We start from the raw sequence: 8,380 nt of genomic DNA, 5'->3' as shown, positions 1-8,380 counted from the left end.
CCAAAAAGACTGTCAGGGCTTTGCTGTACATACTTCCTTGTTGGAAGCTAAAAGGTCACACAGAATTTTACAAAGTTTTATAGTGAATAAAAGTTACTGTTCTGTCGTAAAAAAGGAATCCTGTGAAAACTGTAAAAGTGAAATCGAAAAACTAAATGAATGCATTTCAAGTTTACAAAAAGTTGTAGATGTTAAAGACTTGAGATTTCACATATAACTAATGAAAACTGTGAGCTGAAGAAGTTGCACCATATTCTAAATGATAAAACAATTAAGCCACAAAACGAGAACCTGGTGAGTTATGAAAAGCGGAAAGGAAGCGATAGACAGGCATCAAAGGCAGCAAATGAAATTATAATTGCAGATATAAACAGGTATAGTGTTCTTTCGAGTAGTAGTGATGCCTGCAATAAGGATAAGCAAAACGCTAGTGAAGTGATGCAAGACAGTGAAACAACGTCCGAGTGGATAAAAGTGTCGCTAAAAGGTAATCCCTTGTCCACTAAAAGAATAACAAACTCCATAAAATCTGTCACATTTTGCGATAAAAACAAATACAATGTTTTGCAACAAAGTGAAAATACAAATAAACAAAAACTGGCGTGTGTGACAAAGAAGAAAGAATCAAAAGTCGACGTCTTTGGAGACAGTCACGCCAAAGGAATTTCTCAAGAACTGCAAGTAAATAGTAAATCAACGACAGTCACAGGTGTGGTTAAACCAGGTGCTGGCTTCAAAGAAGTGACGAAAAACATCATAAAATATAACTATGACAAGCAGGACAGTGTTGTAATCTGCGCTGGAGCTAAAGACATTTACGAAAACAATGCTATGAAAATGTATAAACAGCTCTTGAGTGTTTTGCTAGCACTGTCAAATACAAACATTTTACTGGTGAACTTTACCCACAGGCATGATTTACCTGAATGGTCATGTGTGAATAAGGAAATTCACAGAATTAATGTGAAACTTAAGAGTAGTTGTAGGCTATTCAGCAATGTGAAATTAATTGACTCAAGCACACTTGATAGAGAATGTTTTACGAAACATGGGCTTCACCTTAACAGAAATGGGAAGGCCAGGTTAGGAAACTTAATAAGGGAAGCAATTAAATGCAATTCCAAAGTGACAGCCACTGAAATGGGATGGTATAAATCTCCAGTAGCAGAAACACCAGCGCAACAGGCAGCAGCACGCAAATGGACCATCCAAAAAACAGTAGCAACAGAGGAACCTACTACTGATCCAACATTAGCAGCAGCAGAACTAACAACAGAAGCAATAGTTACAGCATCAAAAACCAACCAACCAGAATCATTAGCAGTCACAGCAACATCAGAAGCAGTAGTTCCAACATCAATAACCAAGCAACCAGAATCACTGGCATTCACTGCAACAGCACACAGCAGCAGCAATGGTAATAGGAGCAGTCATCACACCAGAAGAAGGCAGCCACCCTTGAGAAGCCAGGATTTTTGCTGGGGCAAAACAGTGAACAACAGCACATAACAGGGAAACGGGTAAATGCTTGCAAGCAGAGGAATCTACAACAAGGTATGAAATCTTGTAACAGGGTAAGAGAAAATGCATCAACAGAGTGTAAAGTCACAGGTCAGTCGGATTGTTCAAATCAGCTAAGAATTATGAGTCTGAACATTCAGTGCCTTAAAAACGAGTACCTTGAACTTGAGGTGGCAGCAAATAGTGACCATATTGATTGTTTATGTGTTATGGAACATTGGTGCAGGGACAGTGAACTAAACAGCATAAACTTAAGCCAATATAAACTTGCCAGTCAGTACTGTAGGCAAAATGTCAAAGGTGGTGGTGTATGCATTTATCTAAATCCTAAGCTTAACTTTAAGTTAAGATACGAGGCTAAACCATTAATCACAGAAAAGGATTTTGAGGAAGTAGCCATTCAGTTATATAGTTTAAAGAAGAAAATAATTGTTGCAGCAATTTACAGGTCACCATCTGGAGATACTGAAGTCTTTCTTAAGAATTTGGAAGAAATGCTCAACATTTTCTCAAATGAGAACTCTACCATAATTCTTTGTGGTGACTTTAATATTAATCTATTGGTCCAGAGTCCAGTAAAAAACAAGTTTTTAGACATACTAAAAAGCTCCAACATGTTCCCCCACGTATCAGCTCCCACTAGAACAACAGATTCCAGTGAAAGCATAATAGATAGCATCTTCTCAAATGTGGTCACACATGAAGTTGCAGTTACAAATGTGAATATAGGATTATCAGATCATAATGCACTAACCTTTAATCTCACTGCAACTCCCAAGGAGGAGGAAAATAAAAAGGAGTTCAAACGATTTTTCTCTACTGAAAATTGTAATCAGCTCAAAAATAATTTTAAAAATGCAGTTTGGTCAGAGGTCTTGGCACAAACAAACACAAATGATGCTTATAATATATTTGCTTCCACTTTTATGACATACTTTGAAATGTGTTTCCCAAAAAAGCTTTTGAGTTAAAGATCATCTGGATCCAAAGGGACCTGGATTACATACGGAATTAAAAAGTCAAGTGAAACCATGAAATTACTAAGTTTAAAGTTAAAAACACGCCATGATCAGCAGTTTGTTGACTATGTGAGGACATACAAAAAGACTTACCGCAAAGTAATAGCAAAAGCAAAATTATTAAGTAATGATAGATTAATAATGCAGGCTAGTAACAAGTCCAGAATGATGTGGAAAATGGTAAAAAAAGAAACTGGAGGTCAAACTAAAGAACAGGAAATCAATCTTAAAAATAATGAAAATATTCCCACAGAAAAAGATGCCATGGCAAACTATGTAAACAATTATTTTGTAAATATTCCCCTTACTTTAAGTAGTAAATTTAAGCAAAAACCAACAGTGGCGACTCCAATGGTAAATACCAGGATGATAGCAATCCCAACAGATGAGCATGAAGTTCTAAAAGTCATTAAATGCTTGAAATCCAAAATGTCCTCTGTGTTGGATGATGTACCTGTATCAATAATTAAGAAAATTGCTCCATGTGTTGTCAAACCTATAGTGCACATAGCAAACTTGTCCCTTAGTGAAGGGATATTTCCAGATAAACTTAAAATCTCTAAAGTGATACCTCTAAAAATGGTGACAGACATAAAATAGAAAATTACCGACCTATATCTCTCCTCCCAGGCTTCTCCAAAATGCTTGAGGAATTAATGAAAATCAGGGTTACAAAATATCTAGAAAACCATAAACTAATAAATAACAGTCAACATGGCTTTCGAGCAGGGCACTGTACAGAAACAGCCATATTGGATTACACAACAGAAATAGTAAGAAATTTTGAGTCAAATAGGCAGGTTGTTGGAATTAATCTAGATTTATCCAATGCCTTCGATACTGTGAACCATGTGATATTAGTAGAGAAACTTGAAGCAATAGGCATCAGGGGTACTGTTAAAAAATGGTTTGAATCTTATCTGCAAAACAGGTCACAAGTTGTTGAGCTGAGGTCATCCAACAATCTTCACAATTTTATACCCATATCTGAACTGAAACAAATTGAAATAGGTGTTCCACAGAGCAGCATTCTGGGCCCATTGTTATTTCTAATTTATATTGATGATATACAGGCTCCAGACAGCTCAACCAAATTTCTACTATTTGCAGATGACACGAGTATCATAATTAGTGATATAAAAGAATCACTGTGTACTACAGCAGAACAAATGCTCTCATACATACAGTCATGGTTTTATTCAAATAAGCTGACATTAAATACAAAGAAAACAAACTTAATACAGTATGGAAGCAAGTGTCAAGGGAAAAATATGTGCATTATGCTGGATAGCAAACAAATAGAAAAAGTGTGCACCACAAAGTTTCTGGGAATGCGAATTGACCAAGATTTAAACTGGAATGAACACAGTGTATATCTTACTCAGAAACTTAGCTCAGCATGTTTCGCCTTAAGAATAATATCCAAGGTATGTAGCAAAGAATGTATTAGAGCAGTGTACTTTAGTTATTTCCAATCAGTTGCAAGCTATGGCATAAGTTTTTGGGGAAAAACCAGGTCAAGACTAAATGACATTTTTATTATGCAAAAAAGAGCTATTCGTATCATGACACACAGCCCACCACAAACTCACTGTAGACCCTTATTCAAACAACTAAAGTTACTTACAATACCATCAATATATATTTTTAAATGCCTGGAAATGATCAGTAAAAATAACTGCGATCTCCAAACCAACTCAAGCTACCACGATCACAATACAAGGCATTGTAAAGACTTCCACATTCCCTATGTAGCAAAAACTAGAAGTCAGAAACATGTTAGCCATTTAGGAATAAAGCTTTTAAATGCACTTTCATCTCAAATTAAAGAATTGAAAGGCAAAAATAATTACAAGCGTGAAGTAAAAAAATACTTGATGGAAAAATGCTACTACAGCGTGAATGAATACCTGTCAGAGTGTGGATTGAAACCTGTACTTACTTTTTTAAAAAATTCTAACTAATTTAATTATGTTTTCAACTTTGTAATTATGGTACTTAGGAAAAATCTGTTAAATATCTGTAATACGTTTTGTGTATAAGGCGTAGTTCATGATCTGCAATTGTTTATCATGAGCACATGCTTTTGTTTTTGGGTAATAAGTTCTTGTACACTACTTATGTACTATGTGTATGTAATTTGTTTGCTGTTTGTATATGTTTGTCAATTTATTATGTGTATGTGTTGTTATGTGTTACGTGTAATCAAATGACAAATCCTATATCACATGTGTGATCTATTGGATGCTAAATAAATAAATGTCCATATCCCAAAACTAGTAATAGGTCATACCATATTTAGTTATCACTGGAACCCGTCACATTCCAACAAACATATTCTTCACTTCTGAAGAAAATATTTAAGCAAAGGAGATCTGTACAGAGAATTTAAAACAGAAGAAACACCTTTTAGATAAAATCTGTACAGAACAAACATTTCATCCTGGAAATTGTAGCATTTACATATGAGCCACTACAAATGGGCTCAGAATATGTTCTAAGATTCCACCACAGAAGAATGTGAAAGATACTGAATGGTCATATTGGGGATCACTCTTGCTATCCTTCTTGTAAATCAGTGTGATTTGTCCTTTTTTACAACTGCTGGGGGCAGTTTTTTGTTTGAAAGAGTGACAGTACATTATAGTTAAAAGAGGGGCCAAATCAGCTGCAAATTCTGTGTATAATATAATGGAATTCCATTAAGCCCTGAAGCTTTGTTCAGGTTTAGTGATTTCAGCTTTTTCTCAATGTCATTAATATTTGCATCACTCATCTGTGCAGTTGTGTGAGTGAGATAATACTTCTGGTTTTCCTTTGTAAGGAAATTTTAAAACTGAATTCAGCCTTACTCCTTATGAATTGCTATCCTCAAGTCCAGTTTCTGTGTCATTCATGAATGTCTGGACACCAATGTTGATAACACTAATAGCCTTAACACATGACCAGATTTTGTTTGACTTTTGTGGGAGGACTTCAGGTCTTCACACATAGCCCTTCTGGCAGCCATGCATATTTCATTTAGCATTCCTTTACCTACAGCCCTGTCTTTTACATCTATTTTGCAGTAATGATTTTCCCTTTGCTGAGAACCACAATCATGTAGAGCTTTTTGAAAATAACAAACTCTGCTGTCATTCCAACAAATGTTAATATCATACAGCTCATTAATGTTTATTCACTGTGCACAATGTCAGACTCATTATGTGCCTTTGAAATTTACTCAAATCTTTTAATACAATGAATGGTTTGTAAGACCAGATGTATGTTATTTCAACAGTGAGATCTTATTTAGGCAGGTTGACCATTTTGTGACAAGTAAGTAATGTTCCCATATATGTAATGACTTTTTGTTCTTTGCATTATGCCCTGCTCTGTACAGTCTGTATTCTTTATTAATTTTCAGTGCAACTTACACCTGTGAACAGCTATAAAATCAAAATCAACATTGTGTGACATAAATGAATAATAATTTGTAGTCATATGGTGGAAATTTCTTTCGAAAAATATTATGCAGTAGTGCTCTTTGCAGAGCTTGTACACCATGTGAAAAGAAACAAAAAAATCTTCCTGATGGCTATAATGAGCCCAGAAGTCATATTATATTTCACTGTTGTGTCGCTCTGATGCTGCTCATGAAATTTTACCTTGACTAGTTCCTTACAGTCACCTTCTCATAGTCTCTTGAAACTGTGGAACTGCTATGCACTGCCACCAACTCTCGCTGTATGACTTTGTTTCCATTTTCAGAGGGTTGTAAAACAGCTCTATAACGTTCAAGCTACAAATTGACATAACTGCCTTTTAAAAAACTCATCTGTTTTTGTTGCTCTTATGAAAAATTCATATAGATTGGGTGAACAGCTCTCATATTAACAAGAACAATATTTTCAAAGTGAATCTCATGACATCATGGAAGAGAGAGACATTTCTCTTCTGCTTTTTTCAGTTGTTTCTGGGTGTCAACATTGTAGGTAGTACCTTTTCCTCTCTGACGTCCAAGCCACTGACAAGCTATGATGCCAAAGCATAAGTGACCCCTCAGCAGCATGTGGAGTCACTCAGTCGCCATCGTGCTTTGCCAATCTCCTATTCTCACCCTTCTTTCATCATCTTTGTGATAATGTAAACACAAGGCATGCACATTGGGAAGTTCTCTACAGTCTTTCTACCTAAATAATGCTTTTACATGAACATCTTTCATCTTATCATGAGAAAGATGTGGTACATGTTTTTCCTATATGACTAACATATACCAACACATATGGAGGGCCACATCCACCACAAACTTTTCTACAAGGTACATATGTTTCCAGTGGGGGTGTGACCCATGGTAAATAGAAAGATCCACTTGTAAGTTTATACTGACTCTTGTCACATGCAGCATCAATTTCCTTTAGTCTATCCTTTCAACATATGCTTTGATTTACCTCTTAAACCTCACTGCCATTAATTTTAGGTTTTTACCAGCTTTCTGTACCTAATGTTATATAAGTTCCACATCAACTTAGGAATGCTTCAATCTCTGACACCTTGTAGTGAATGATTTGGCAACTGATCACTAGGATTTTAGTAGCTTCATCTGTGAAGGTTGCTGAGTTGCCAAATATAAAAAAACCCTAATGTGCAGCCAAAACACAGTCATCAATCTTGGTAGATTACTATAGATATTACAGCATTAAATAAGTTTTTTGTGGCACACAATGTTTGAAAACATACAATATCAGCATATCATAAGATATGCACAAGCTATGATACAGTCAATACAAAAAGTTTGTTAAAATTTTATGTGAAGTTTAAGGATCTTGTTTTTTGAAACAAATTTATCTGAGACATGTGACTTTACTTAGACACAATGGATATGAATTCAACTTTTAAATGGAAATACATGTAAGTAAACATGCTAAATGCTTGGGTCTTGCACCTAGCTGATTTTATGCCACCTTCTACACAACATCCCAAAGCACTGTATCATTAGTTTATCCCACTAAAAACAACAAACATTGTGGAGCACAACAAAGCAAATCTTCTAGATAAGGCATATAACAACGTATCACCTTGAGCACATTGGTGCCACCAAGGCACATGTATACTCTTGTTAACAATCCAAAAAAGAAAAAAAACAATAAATAAGGTGTCCAACATGTTTCCCCACATTATTTTTTAATGCACTCAGGTGAGGTATCTTGGATGTAGAGGAATTTCAGATAGTGCTTATGAGCACTGAAGCTGCTCCAGCTGAAGATCTGTCTCCTAGACTAATGATAAAGTTTCACAGTCCTGCTCTTCCTGGGTCGAGGACAGACTTACTGCTTCACCAGTGAGAAATGCGCAGTGGCATAACAGAGGAAGACTACAGTAAGACTATGAAATGGATTCTGAAAGCTGTTGAGTACAGACTACTTGTTGATCCTTAGAAGCTTTCCTCAACTATGAAACCCTGACAGAACCAGGAGATCAGAATCAGAGACATTTTCCTGATCTAGGAGACTGTCTTGACACAATGTGTGTGGAAAAGAAGAACTGCAAAGCATTTATGAATTGGCCAAAGGACACAGTTTATTTAAGTGTCATTCTCACTGATCTGAAGCAGAGAGGACTTACCAGGACACCAACTTGGAGTTTGCCCCAGGTGGGAAGGATACAATAACTGCATTTTGTGTTATAACATTTTAACGCTTCATACTATGTGTATATATCTCTCCTTCTTTCTTATGTCAGGCATCTGCCTGTTGCACAAATATTGTTTTTTGATTTACCAGAAAGTAATCTACTATTGGTTGCCATCCTCTCTCTGCCCATGTCGTTTAGTATATTTCTTTATGCTTGAAACAAATGCT

Source organism: Schistocerca piceifrons, chromosome 1 (assembly GCF_021461385.2).
Source record: "Schistocerca piceifrons isolate TAMUIC-IGC-003096 chromosome 1, iqSchPice1.1, whole genome shotgun sequence".
Classification (NCBI taxonomy): domain Eukaryota; kingdom Metazoa; phylum Arthropoda; class Insecta; order Orthoptera; family Acrididae; genus Schistocerca; species Schistocerca piceifrons.
Note: the sequence above shows the minus strand (reverse complement) of the source record.